This window comes from Apus apus, chromosome 12 (genome assembly GCF_020740795.1).
Source record: "Apus apus isolate bApuApu2 chromosome 12, bApuApu2.pri.cur, whole genome shotgun sequence".
NCBI lineage: Eukaryota > Metazoa > Chordata > Aves > Apodiformes > Apodidae > Apus > Apus apus.
In genome coordinates, this window is record NC_067293.1 from 5,818,654 (window position 1) to 5,831,992 (window position 13,339).

The 13,339-nt window shown below is 35.5% G+C and overlaps 1 protein-coding gene across 2 annotated transcripts in view; it reads right to left on the reverse strand.

Moving 5' to 3' along the window:
- Nucleotides 1-3,657: 3,657 nt before the first annotated feature.
- The window catches only part of SLITRK4 (SLIT and NTRK like family member 4), a 130,577-nt gene continuing 120,895 nt past the window's right edge, over nucleotides 3,658-13,339 (reverse strand). For both annotated transcript variants that reach the window (XR_007890672.1, XR_007890673.1), the window contains exon 3: nucleotides 3,658-5,716. The gene's annotated coding sequence lies outside the window, so the exon portion shown is untranslated. The remainder of the gene's footprint in view (nucleotides 5,717-13,339) is intronic.

Genomic DNA, 13,339 nt, shown 5'->3' on the forward strand with positions numbered 1-13,339 from the left:
CTTAGCATGTAACACGCCAAGGCCATTGGTCTATCCGACATCCCAAGATTTGTTCAAGATTAACTCAAATCCCACATCTTCCACTTACGTCTTGTAGATTATCCTCCTCTTTCTTGAAAGTAAGACTGCTTTCAAATAAGCAATCTGAATTATTATAACAAAATTCTAACATAAGCCCATGAAATATGATTATAAATAAAAATGTCAGAACTCTGCGACTTCCCTGCACTTATGAATGTTCTGGGTGCTCAAAGGGCTCTCAGAACAGTATCGGTCTTGTTACTTAAAGTAACAAAATGTATCATATAAATAACAGCATTGCTATTATTTTACCAAATATATCAATTTACCCTTATGATTATGTTCATTTCTGTCAGTCATCAATAGTCTTACCTCTTTGTGACTTCTCAAGACTGAAAATGGATGGTACTGATCCAGCTAGTGTATGGGAAAGGAACAGCTAGTAATAAGAAAATTATTAGAATTACTGAGCTGTCCACAACACCCATAAGACCCATTTACCAGAATTATATCTGTTTATGAGGAAACTCAGCATTTTTTCACCCTCTTGTCAGCTGAGTATTATCTATATAGAAGAAGGCATTAACACCTATCATGTAGGAGGCAAAGTTTAAGAAAAGATTATGTTCAGAAATAAGTAAGCTGATGGTGTTTTATAATGGAAGTAATTCTAGGAACTGTGAATCGCCGTTTTATCTCAGTGGATTGTTAAAACTCATATTTCAATACCTCACGCTGAGCATCAAAGCTGTAACTCAAGCACACTGGAAACTGATGAAAATTCTTCCCCCATCATATTTATTTATATGTTTTAGTTGCTTTTCTTCCTGTATTTTTTTTGAGTTATCTTTGTGTCAGAACAGCTGAATTCATGAGTTAACTAAATAAATCTTTGTCCAAGTTATGAATTAACAAGATATATTAATTACAATTAATTAATTAATTAATTCACTACCAGCAAATCTAAAAGACAGTATATTTAGATATGCTCAACAGTATCTCAGGGATACTACAATTATTGATGTGTGCATTACAGTTTCACATCTTTTTGGCTTTGAGAAACTTAAGTACTCAATATTTTATAGTCTGTCATATTTTTGTTGTTATGAAGAATCCCATAAGGTAGAACCTCAAAATCAAACCCTTTCTTCTGTGTCTGATGTTTGGTTATGCTAATTAAAAAAAAATATCCTTTCCTGTTCATTAATTACCATGCTATTCCCTAGCAGTTGCCCCTTATGAAGGATGAGATGTCCATAGGAGACCACTCTTTCGAACTTTTTTTTTTTTTAATTCCTGCAAAATGCTTATAAAGTATTAGCCAATTATAATTATCGAGGAGAAAACTGATGATTAAGAATAGTTGAGACTAATGTTCTTAATACTGGGAAATTGATATGATATGTCTGCATAAGAGCTGCATGACATTTATTTTACCTCCAGTCTCCTGTTTGGAACTTGTCATCTTGTACTGTGGTCTGATTGTGGCAGAGATCATATCTTTCTAGTTTTAAAAGATTTTACGGAATGGAAGAAGATTTGATTTACTGAAGCCAGGTATCTACTACTTGTTCCAAAAATGTGTGTATTTCTGTGATTTGAAGTCATTCTGTGATATCAGCTGAAAGAGCCTGAAATACTCCCTAACATTAAACTCTTACACAACAAGTTTTTAAGCTTAATGGAACCACTTGGGCTCAAACCTGAATGTAGTATATATACACATACCAGTGTATGGTTTAGACTGGAGATTATTTTTGGTTATCTTCCATCCTGGAAAAAATTTCCATGAAGAAATTGCTAAAAATAATGTGGTATACTTAGTGCTGCCTTGGGAAATCAAGTTATTGGTTTTAAATTGCTTTGTTGAAGTGCTAATGTTTTTGTGTTTTGTTTTCTTAATTATGACTACAGTAGAAATTAATGTCTTAATTTTCATTTTTCTTTTATATTTTCATTTTTTCAACATTATATGTGCTATAAACCAATGTTTTTTCTTAAATAATTAAATATAGTATTTGTTTAATTTGTATGGACTTAATAAATGTAAGGTTTCCTGTAAATGGAGGGCTTAGTGAAATGCAACAAAGTATTTATTTCTGTGTCATTGTTTCCATTTTAAACTAGGTAGAATGTATTTTAATTAGTTTCTTTGCAGCCTATGTAGTGATTTTACTATATTTCCTATTACTTATGTTATCCATCTATAATTTTTGTGAAGTTCTTATATAAAACTGTGTCAGACAGGTCTTTTAGAAATCTTCATCGAGTTCTATTGAAGTGCAAAGATTTTATTTCTGTGTTTTCCAAGTTTTAAAAAGGCAACAGAACTACTGATTTACTTGCAATCCTCTGATATATTGCAAGGCAACAAGATGAAATATAAATCTGTTAAGTGATTCTTAATTCAACAAAGCACAAGTTTTAAAAATAGATGGGAAGGGAGGATATTAATAAGTTTGCATATAAAATTTACGAGACAGTGAAGACGCAACACAACTAAGCCTGCTTATTCAATTAACAGTAACATGCTTATAAAACATATTCTAAGACCTAGAAAATTAACACCATTTTATGGACTTTGGGCATCTGGAAAAATTATACTGTTTGAGATTAATTAATTTTCTGGTTCTTGATCTTACACCATACAACTATTTGCTTAGTAATCATGCATACATGATATGTGTTGTATCATGTATGATACAATGCAATCACATTACTTATCTTTTCCTAGAGTTGAAGTAATTCAGCTTCATTTCTGCAGCTTCTAATTATACCACTGGAATTAAAATTTAGATACGAGAGCTGATGGCTGGAAAGAATACTTGTGTAGCAGCAGTAGAATGAACAGTAGGAAAAATTAAATTACTTACATTTTTCAATACTGCTCTGCTATGGCTTAGCTCTGTTTCCTGAGCTTCTTTATAATTAAAAGAAAGGGGGAAAAAAAAGCTAAGATGTATCAGCATAATTATATTCTATGATTTGTCTTTTCAAGCAAAATGAATACAATAGTTGCTGCTACTACTTATGTGATTAATTTAAGGCTGAAAATGACACGTAGTTTCAGAGAACAAAACAAAATACAGAGCATGAGAAAGAATGATAGGAGACAGGAAGAAGGTCTCGTGTTAGAAAAAAAATGAGATCCTGGATGCAAAGAGGGAACAAAAGTGAAAGGTAGTCACCATATGTAGCAAACTGGTGGTTTCAGGAGAGTTTAAAAAATAGAACTGTTGAATCAGTAAAAGCAATTTGTTACTGTTCATTTTATTGATTTGTTCTGAAGCTTTTTCTTTCTGCTGATATTTTAGTTTGAGGTAGTTCCTCCTTACGCTCGATAAGGAAAGGCTGTTTGAAGTTCTAGGAACTCTTTCCTTTTGTGATGATGTAGATGGATTGACTAGCCACCAAGTACACAGCACCTGCCAGCTCTTCCTTGTCATCTTGTCAAAAGTAGATTCCTGGGTGAGGAGGAAAAGGGAACATTGTTCCTAGAATTTTCTGGGTTTTTTCCTTCTGTGCAGTGAAAGAAGGCAAGAAACTCTGGATCTTGAAGAGCAGGTTTGAACTTCATTCCCATGTGAAAAAAGAACTGAAGGACCGCATGCAGGTTAGGATCTGGCTTAGTAGCAGGGCAAATTCACCTCGACTGGGATGCTTCAGGTAGCACTGAGAGCTTATGTACTGTCTGAGATGTATAAGGTAGATGGCTGTGTTATGCTGCATGTTATACTGCACAGATGAAACTTTCTAAAAAAAGTAAAACTTCCTTTAGAAATTTAGTAATAGGATGATTCTAGGACATATCGCAGAAAGAAAGTTAGGAGTGCACCCAGTGAAAAGAAAAGGAAAAGCATAACATTGCAATGATTTTTTTTAATTTCTGGTGAATAAAAATGTTAAAAACAACCCAAACACAGAACCAAAACAAAAACATTAAGAAAGCAACAAGGAAGCAAATGATAGGGTCTCTAGAGCCCCAGAAAGTGGTAAGTCAGTCACTGATGTGAAAGGGACAGGACTGCTTGTAGGATCAATGCTATGTTCCTATTACATCTGAGCTCCTATTGCAAAAAGCAGCTGTGTCCCTTTGCTTAGGAGACTTTCCTAAATTGGTCTTTCCCCTGAAAAAAGCTGATGAAGTCAATCATGCCAAGGAAATTACATTTTTATTTTTAACATAATTTAGGAACAAGTTTGCCCTACATAATAGACACACAATGATTCTTCCAAATACTTAGCAAGATTAGTTTAACTACTAGATGAAATAAAAGACTGCCTGATCAAATTGAAATTTTCAACTCTGAATGCTGGAGTTGTGCTTGTTCAGATCAGTTGCTTGGGTTAAAATTACTGTTGCCCCAGTGCTGTCCTCTGGGTTGGCTATGCCGTGACAAGAGCAAATAGCTGTTGTATTGTTGAAGTGCCACACATTTTAATTATCAGAGAAAGTCCAATAACAGTTTTTCTGCACTAGTGAAATGTGTCTAGGTGGAGTTTTCTGATGTGAATAGCTTCAGTAATGGAGAATTTTTGAGTTATCAGTGCATTTGCATCTCAGAAATTATTAATGTTCCAACACTGTTATATTACACTCACATATTTAAAATACTTCTGGTTTAGTTTCTATTTGTGTGGTTCTCAGAATGCTGTGGACTTTTTCTTCAGTCTGAAACAACAGCTTGTGGGTAAGACAGATATTTTAGTATCTGTTACAAAATACATAACAAAGCTACTCTATTACTCAATATAAAATTAATTTCATATGTCCTCCCAAAAACTACTGAGGGTTTTACTCCACTGTTTCCACTTGGTAATTGGGCTGAGAGCATCATTGTTTAGTTCACTGCATTTATTGAGTAGTCTGATAACTATTTTTTAAGGGTTTGTTTTCCTTCCAAAGAGGAAAGCTGTTCTCTTTTGATCATGACACTCAAGTTGGTGAAAATTGCTGGATTCACTGCTGATAATACCAGCTGAAGCTATGACTCATTTCTTGCATTTTTAAATGCTATTGAGAAATATAATTCATTTATTACATGACATAGAATATCCATAAAGGATAATTATCAAAATGTAGTATACTTTTATCCCTCAGCTATATTATTGATATGAAATATGTGGGAAATGTTATCATTAAATATTATCATTTAAAATAATATTTTACATAGAGAATTATCTGATTACCACCAAAAGTCTCTGCAGCAGTTTTTAATTTAGCCTTATGAATTTTTAACGTGACAGCTGGAGCACAGCATGCCTACCGCATACTAATAGAGAAGGAGGCTAGCAGTTCTTGTATCCTTATTTTGCAAAGAAAAGTAGCAGGAAATAAGCAAAAATGTTTAAATTGCATGCTGCTGGATAAAAGCAACAGACACTGCATGGCAAACTGAAGCAGTGTTCAGAGATTACTTCATTATTCAATCTCCGGTTTGTTTTTCCGACACTAGCTGGCTTCTTTGTTTGTTTTCAATTAAACTGCTGCAGTTGTACATTGAGAGATCTTTCATTTGTCTATCAGATAGAAAGTTGTGCTGTAAAGGCAGCTTCACTGTAAACTCCATTTTCAGTTGCTCCTCACTTTGTAAACAAGAAGTCCTCTTGAGTCGAAATTTCCTCTATTTGATCGTGACATTTTGGTGCTTGCTTCTTTCTGCAAAACTGGGTCTTGTTCAGCCTTTTTTTGAAGCTAGGGTTTAAAAACAAACATACACTAAGTGATAAAGAACATAAAATGAAGTGTTTCATTTTGTTATTCATTCATACTGGAAAAAAAGAAGAGAAACAATGTAGAAATCTCACTATTTTAGAGAAAATAAGCTCACGAGCTTTAAAATAATATGCATTCATCTTCTCCACTCTCTCATTACATTCTTGGTGAGATTTTTCTGGGTGGGATTTTCTTTTTTAAAACTAAATTTTAAAATGTATGGGGTTTATAGGTGATCTACCACATGTTACAACTTTTTGCAGTTATTCTGACAAATAATGTGGATTCAAAATGAGCTTTCACAACTCAATTCCATCACAGATTATTGAACTTCAAAGAAATGTTAGAGACAATGCTATAGCCAGTCTAAACCTATGAACCTCATGGTTCATCTCTTTTTAAAGGAAAAAGAAAACCTAATGTAAAATGCAAAGAAAAACGTGATGAAAATGGTCAACAAAGAATTTCAGTTTGGGAAATGCAGGGTTATGTTTAACAAATGCTAGTTTCAGTTATGATCTAACTTTAAGAATTTTTCTCTTAATTTTTATTATATCAAATAAGGGAAAAAGTTATTTGCAGTTATATCTTTGTGAATTGCGAATAATTCCTTGCCCTCTGATTTCTCCACAAATTTTCTACCACGTTGCAGTTACACATTTATCACTTGTTTGGCCCATATTAGTCCACTCTTGGGCAATTGAGTCCATTTGACCCCATGGCACTGACCCTGCATTATGTTCCTGGCTTCAGTACTAGCAAGCTGACCAGCTTTTGACAAGTTTCTCCTTTCTAACTAGAAATAATGAACCTGAACTATACTTTTAAAGTGTCTTTGAAATACACAGATGAAAAATATTGCACAGAATTAGATATAATTTATTTTGATTTTAACACTTTTTTTGCATCCCTATGGAAAACTAGGGAAAGTCAGATTAAATAGGTCTGCAATGCAACATCCTCATTTGTTAAACAAGCCAGCCTCCTGAAACATAAATACATTAAATATTGCTGTCATTAAATACACACCATGGGACTGTTAAGGGGGGCGTTAAGAAGAACAGTAGTGTTTATTTTACTCTGCATAGCTGCTAATGGTCAATGTGACCTGGACTCAAATTTTCACTGAAGAAGGTAAGAGAAATTTTTTCTTTTATCAGCTCAAGTTACCTACCTTAAAGTTAATGACCTCTAAATCAAGATTTGATTGTTTAGCACATAAGAAATTCAGGCAGAGGTGGAATACTTTAAACATCTATTGACTTTCTGGAGCAGTTTGCTTTCTGACCTTTCATGACAGAATGAGTTCAGCCAGCAAACAAGAGAATGTCAGAATCTGCTGCAGAAACCGACTGCAATTATGAGACTAGAAAAGGAAACAAATGCCTTAGGCAATATTTTTAGATTGCAGAATGGTGGGCAGATTATGGATACAGTACTTAATAGTGAGGTGACAAGCAGGTACCCTTTTATAAGGTCATGCCTGTCAGAGCTGGGAGTGGTTCAGTTTGTAATGATGGTAGAGTCTCTTATCTGAAGTGATTTCTGATGTGATGGGAGGTGTTGCTTGTTTAATATTCCTGGATTTCAGAGATCCAAAAATAGTATTTCTGAAAATGGAATGGGTGATTCACATACTTGAAGAGGTCTTAAATACAGTTCATAAAATAATGGTAGTTTCAATTTGATTTCTTAATTAACACTGCATCACATATTTTGAACGTGATCCTCCGCCGATGCCAGTTGTTTGTTAATGTAAACCCATCCAATATGAAGCACCTAATTTATATCTTGGAACGTGTAACTTTAAATACATATTTCTGTATCTTCTGATGTAGTTGTGCTCCTGGCAATTGAAACAGCTTCATCAAAAAATGCAATTAGGATGTGCTGAAAATAATTGCACAAATACCCAGAATCTTCATTTGCTTTCTCTTCTTCATACCCTTTGGGCCTTTTCTAAGCCCTAGAGAAACTCAGGGAGTTTGGATCAGACCTATTATTGTTTCTCTTTCAAAGAAGGTAATGCAGCCATTTTTCTTGTCAATTGCTGTTCTCGGGAAATCAGAAAACCAAGTGGATGTTCTTTTCTATCTTTGTGCTCTTTTTATTTGATTTGTGTTTTGAGAAAAAAAACCACAACCTTATAAGAACTGTAAGAAATTTATCAGATGAATCCTTAACAATTTTTCAAGTGCTTTTTATTTTGACAGTGGTTTAGCCATGTAATTGAAAATGATAGGGCTCTGAATTCTGTTGGAATTTTTTGTATCAAACAATGAGAAATGTGTCCTCTTCGATTTAACTGATACTTGTATAGTGGATTTGGGTCTGCCTACCACATGATTGGAAGCTCTTTTTTTTTTTCTCTGACAAGCCTGGGTAGTGGAGGACAGCTGGGGTTACTTCTTACTTGGAGCTGCCCTTAAGGACAGTTCCATCATGTATGCAGCTGCAATGCCACAGAAGTTCAGTTAGAATATTTCTCTAAAAAAACTTGGATATGCAGAAGGGATCTTGAAAGGACAGGATTCACATACACAAAGTGATCCCTCATCTCCTTAGCTTGCATCAAGTATGCTTTACATAATATTCCTCAAGGATGTGAAAGGAAGACAGCAGCACAGTATCTTCAGTTTCTAGGCATAACTGTCAACTTCAGCAGTGATTCCACTGTAGCACCCTCAAACTTAATCACATAGGCAGCAGCCACATTGCAGTCTTTTGAATTTTTAAAAAATATTAGTTTAATGTAATCAGCAGAAACAAATCCACAGTGGTTCCCTAGCAATGTGAATAATATCTCAAATCCAGAAACAAAATATGTTCTGAATAGCTGAAATATTTTACTTTTCAGATTGTCTTTGAATGCTGTTGTATTTATCGAATTAATCTCTGAAAAAGTTACAGCTCTGGATTTTTTTTCATTTTTTTCCTTAATGTTTCAGAATAATAAGTCTCTGGAGGCAAGGTACTTCTGTAGGATTATTTCAGTGATCAGCTAGTTGTATGTACTTGACCTTCAGTCCCATGTGACAACAACATACCTGAAGAATAGTCTTAATCATCTGAAAATGCACTATTTGTTGTGTCTAATGCTTTGAATATCACCTGCCTCCATGCTTTTCACATCATAAGAAATTCATATACTTACTAGGATGAATACATTTAATTCTTATTTTTGCAGAATGACAATATAGTTGTTATACTGACTTCAGTTATTTTTTGATTCAGCATAACAGTTAGGATAATCATTTTAGGACAGACAAAATGTCTGTAGGATAAGGTGAGGAATGAAGTTCTCAAAGTCAGAGGGAGAATCTCCTCATCTGCTGCTCTACAGAGCTAGAGAAACCACCAGCATCTGAAGACAGTTCCCTTCCCTGCTCCACGCTGCTATGTCCCACTAATTTTGTGCAGATCAGTCTGCTTCCTGGGCAAGAGCTTGGAGTCCAGGTTCAGCTGCAGTGGGAAATAATGGAGTAATATTTGTACTGGAAGGCAAATGGCAGTGGTGTTTTCCTAACCAGAAAGTTTGCACAGAGGATTCTTATTCACAAGGTCATTTTGTCTGCCTCCGTGCAACTCCAGTGCTGTATCAAGCCAGCTCAGGGGAGACTAGATGTCACAGTTAAAGCTGAGTTTCAGAGCCTGGAACACTAGGGCAGTGTATAATATTTGCTGAGGGACACTGGTGCTTTGCCTGTATGTCACAGGAGTGTTATGCATACTGGCAGCATTGAGGTTTGTGCCACACATCTCTCCCAAATGGGATCTGTGTGCAAAGATTCAGTAAAGGGAAGGATGGCTCCCCAGCTGCCTATGGACATTAGTAGACAATTTTAAAGCAGTCCTTCCTATCCAGAGTGCAGCAGAGCAGAACAACATAGCAAATCCTTTAGCACAGAAGAATCTCTCTTTGGAAGGATGCAAGTGCAGAAATGTGAGACCAAGTCAGCAGTATGAACAGCTTATGCTACTTAATATCAAAGTGTACATCTTCCCTCAGCCCCGTGTGTCCCTCCTAAGAGAAGTGTCTGATGCAGAACAGGAATATTTAAAAAAAAAAAAAAAAAAAAAAAAAAAGCCAAAATGCTGCAGTGATCAGTAAACTTGCACAACTTTCTAATGTCTAAAACAAGCACCAAAGAACTTCTAGGGGAAATCATGCTTGCTTTGCTGTCACCAGTATGTTGGTATGCTAATCAGCAGGCTCACTATGTCCCATTAGCCTCTGCAAGACTGAACCAGTTTCACTTAAGGATGGCATATGCCAAATAATAATAGAGTAACAAAATATAGTAAGTTTTAAAGGATAGGAGATTTTCTCTTATCCTGAATGGCTTAGAAGCAAAATGAAAGTTTGTTGTTGTTTTTTTTCCTGTCAATTTGTCTTTGGGATGAAGGAAGAACAGAAGGTTTTGCTTTGTAGGTTGGTTCATTTCCTGCTCACTGATCTCAGGAGTCGACACCTGCTCCTTCTATTGCTGACCAGCAAACGGATCTTGGTGGAGACAACTGCTGCCCCCAGTGAAAGGCCCAGGTTCACAAAGGTGAAGCACAATTTCCATTGAAGCCAGTTTAGCTAAAACGAGATAAAAGTCAAAATGTTGCTGAAGATGTTGACTATACATTTTTATAGTTAAGCTATGGAACCATGTTGGTCTCACTGTGGTCCAGGGTTCTTTTGTCAGTGGCAGTCTGCTCTAACCTTAACCCACTAGTTAAATATCCATGCTCACATATTGAATAGCACCATACTAATTAAGAGTGGAATTAAAAGTCTGTGGAGGACTGGAAAAAGGAACTTTAAACTAGTATTCTGACTATATAAAAAATTGTCTGCACATATAGAACTTCAGAGATCATTGAATTCAGATTCCTGCCTTCTGGTGCAGGGGAGTCCTGCAAGATGAGGTTGCTGCTAGTTGCTCTAAATTTTCCCACATTTTATCTAGCATTATTCACTTTAGTTACAAAATGTGCTAAAATATATTTTATGCAATACATGATTTTACAAAAAACTCCAAATAACGGAGACATTGAGAGTTGCAGCATTCTTACAACTGTTAATGTTACTTTATTAATGGATGCATAAGGACAAAGATTAAATATTTACAAGGTTTCCTCTGACTTTGTTTGCTGATATTAATCACGTTGTCATGTGATAATGCTGAAGCAGAAAACACATGTATTTCTGTACACATTGTTCTCTAAATTCTAACTTACTCTACCCAATTACCTAGTAAATATAATACACTACATATGAAAAGTTTAAATTACTCTGCCAAATGGAGGAACAGAGTTAAGGTTTGAATTGATTGGAACAAGGGACTTCTTAAACACGAATCAGAAATTTATAATATTCTTTCAAATGCATTTGTATATCTCTAGGGATCAAATAATATTATTATCCTCTCTTCCAACCCCTTTACTTATCTTGCTTGATTATACTGCCAACTTTCCTAGGATACTGGCCAGTTAGCTCTTGTCATGATATCCTTTGGCTGAAGTCAGTAAAGACAGAGCTTTTTGCATATTAAGTTACAAAAGGAACTTAACCTCAATTAGCTTAATAGGCACAAACATTTGTACTTGAGAATCAGCTCTGGTGCAACTTATCCCTATTGGCAGTTGGTGACAGCTAAGTCGGAGCTGTCCCAAACTCTGAACCCCTAAGAGCTCCTACAAGTGAAATGCTTACAGTGGCAGGCCAGTGTATCCAATAAAGTAATTCTTCTCATGTGCATTAGAACAATAAATTATACCCATCATTCATTTGGAAAGCAAGGGAAATTTTAAAGTGTTTAAGGTGGTTTTAAAACTAATCTGCCTCAAATTAATGCTGTTCTATAGGTAGAGTCTTTTGAGAACTTCTCCTTGGTTTACAACTTCACCCCTTCAGTGTGCTTGTCAGAAATTCAGTGTAATTTATTGCACTTTATTAGCCAGGTCTTCCTCCAGGCATTTTTTTGGTTAGCCATCAGCAGGTCACTTGTACTCCTGCAACCTGGCTCTTCCTTCTGTTAATGAGACAACAAAGCTGACAGTGCTGTAAGATCTGAGAAAACTGAGGTTTTATTTAACAATGGAATATTCTCTAATGTGGTGTGCTACACATCCCCACAAATCCATCTGTACTGGATCTTTCCTTTCACCCTTTGATTTTGTTCTACTGTATGCATGACACTGAATCTGAGCGGGCTGCAAGCAGCTACTAGTAGCTCCTGACAGGCATCCATCAGTGCTGACTGGGAGTCCTGGCATGACAATAAGAGCTGGTTATTGTGTTTCCAAGAATTCAATGGTCTTAAGTAGCCTGCTTCAAAAGAAAGGATCAGGTACCAAAGACATATTTTTATTGCCTTAAATGCTTTTTAACTTAATGATTTATCAAACTGATACTTTGATGTCACTTCTCTCCAAAGGTGAATCTATGGCTTGTAAAATGCCTGGCTCTGCCAAAACTCTCAAGCATGGTCGACACAATTCATAAACTCATGGCTAAGGGTATGCTCAAATGTGTTGTTGGCTTATTTCTTGAGTCCTCTTGTTTCACTTGGAATCAAGTAAAGATCACTACAGAGGGTTAGCATTTGACTCCTAGTAACTCTGCCTTCTGATGAAATAATATTTGCATTAGGATTGGCTGAGAATACCCAAATGTGCTACATATAATCACATTTGGGAGAACACAATTTGAGTTTAAAGGAATTATTTTTTTCCCTACAGCAGATGTATAATTTAATTAGCATTAATGGTAAATCTAGGTATCACTTTACCTCTGCTGCATTGCAGAGGTAATTACTTTCTGGTTAACTTAATTCCTTTGTAGTTGCAATGATGAAGTTATTCTTAATGTGTATAGAGTACTAAGTCTTGTTTGTAGGACCAGTGAGTCCTGTGTCAGATACTGTACATTCTAGCATTGGACTGCTTATGAAAATGATGTAATTCCACCTACTGCAAGTATTCTGTTTAAAAACAGTGTTAAAATGAATGAATTGAAACATTCAGAGCTAAAGAATTGTGGCTCAAGGTTGGAATTCATTAACTGTCTCTAAACAGGATGTCTGCCACTCTAAACACAAGGAATGTCAAAGCAGTTTTGGGGAGTTACTCACACTGGAGCTAAGAACAGGTGTTCATGTCTCCATGACCAGGCTGGTGTGCATGCTAATCCCTAGACAGAAGTAAGACTTTTGATATTAGAGACTTTTAAATGGAATATGGTTATGTATGCCTTTATGCTACGGTATTGTGTGTTGGAGGGAAAGAAGAGGTTTCTGTCTATCAGTGAGTTTAGTAGGCTACTCTGAAGTGTCTTCCACCTGCTCTGACAGAGGGGAAATTGATATGTAAAAGCCACAAAATATACACTCCAGTGTCCTAACTCAGTTTCTTCTTGGATAAATGATCTGTTGCAGAAAATCAACTATGATGCAAGGATACAGAGTTTAATCATCCTTTGAAAGGTCAAAAGAAAATGAAAGGTCATAAACTCAAGTTTATCCCTTCTCCGAAAATTATTTTTTGTGTCTAGAACTATCTTGGCCCCATATATCTGTATTTATATACCTATATATATATATAGGTATATGT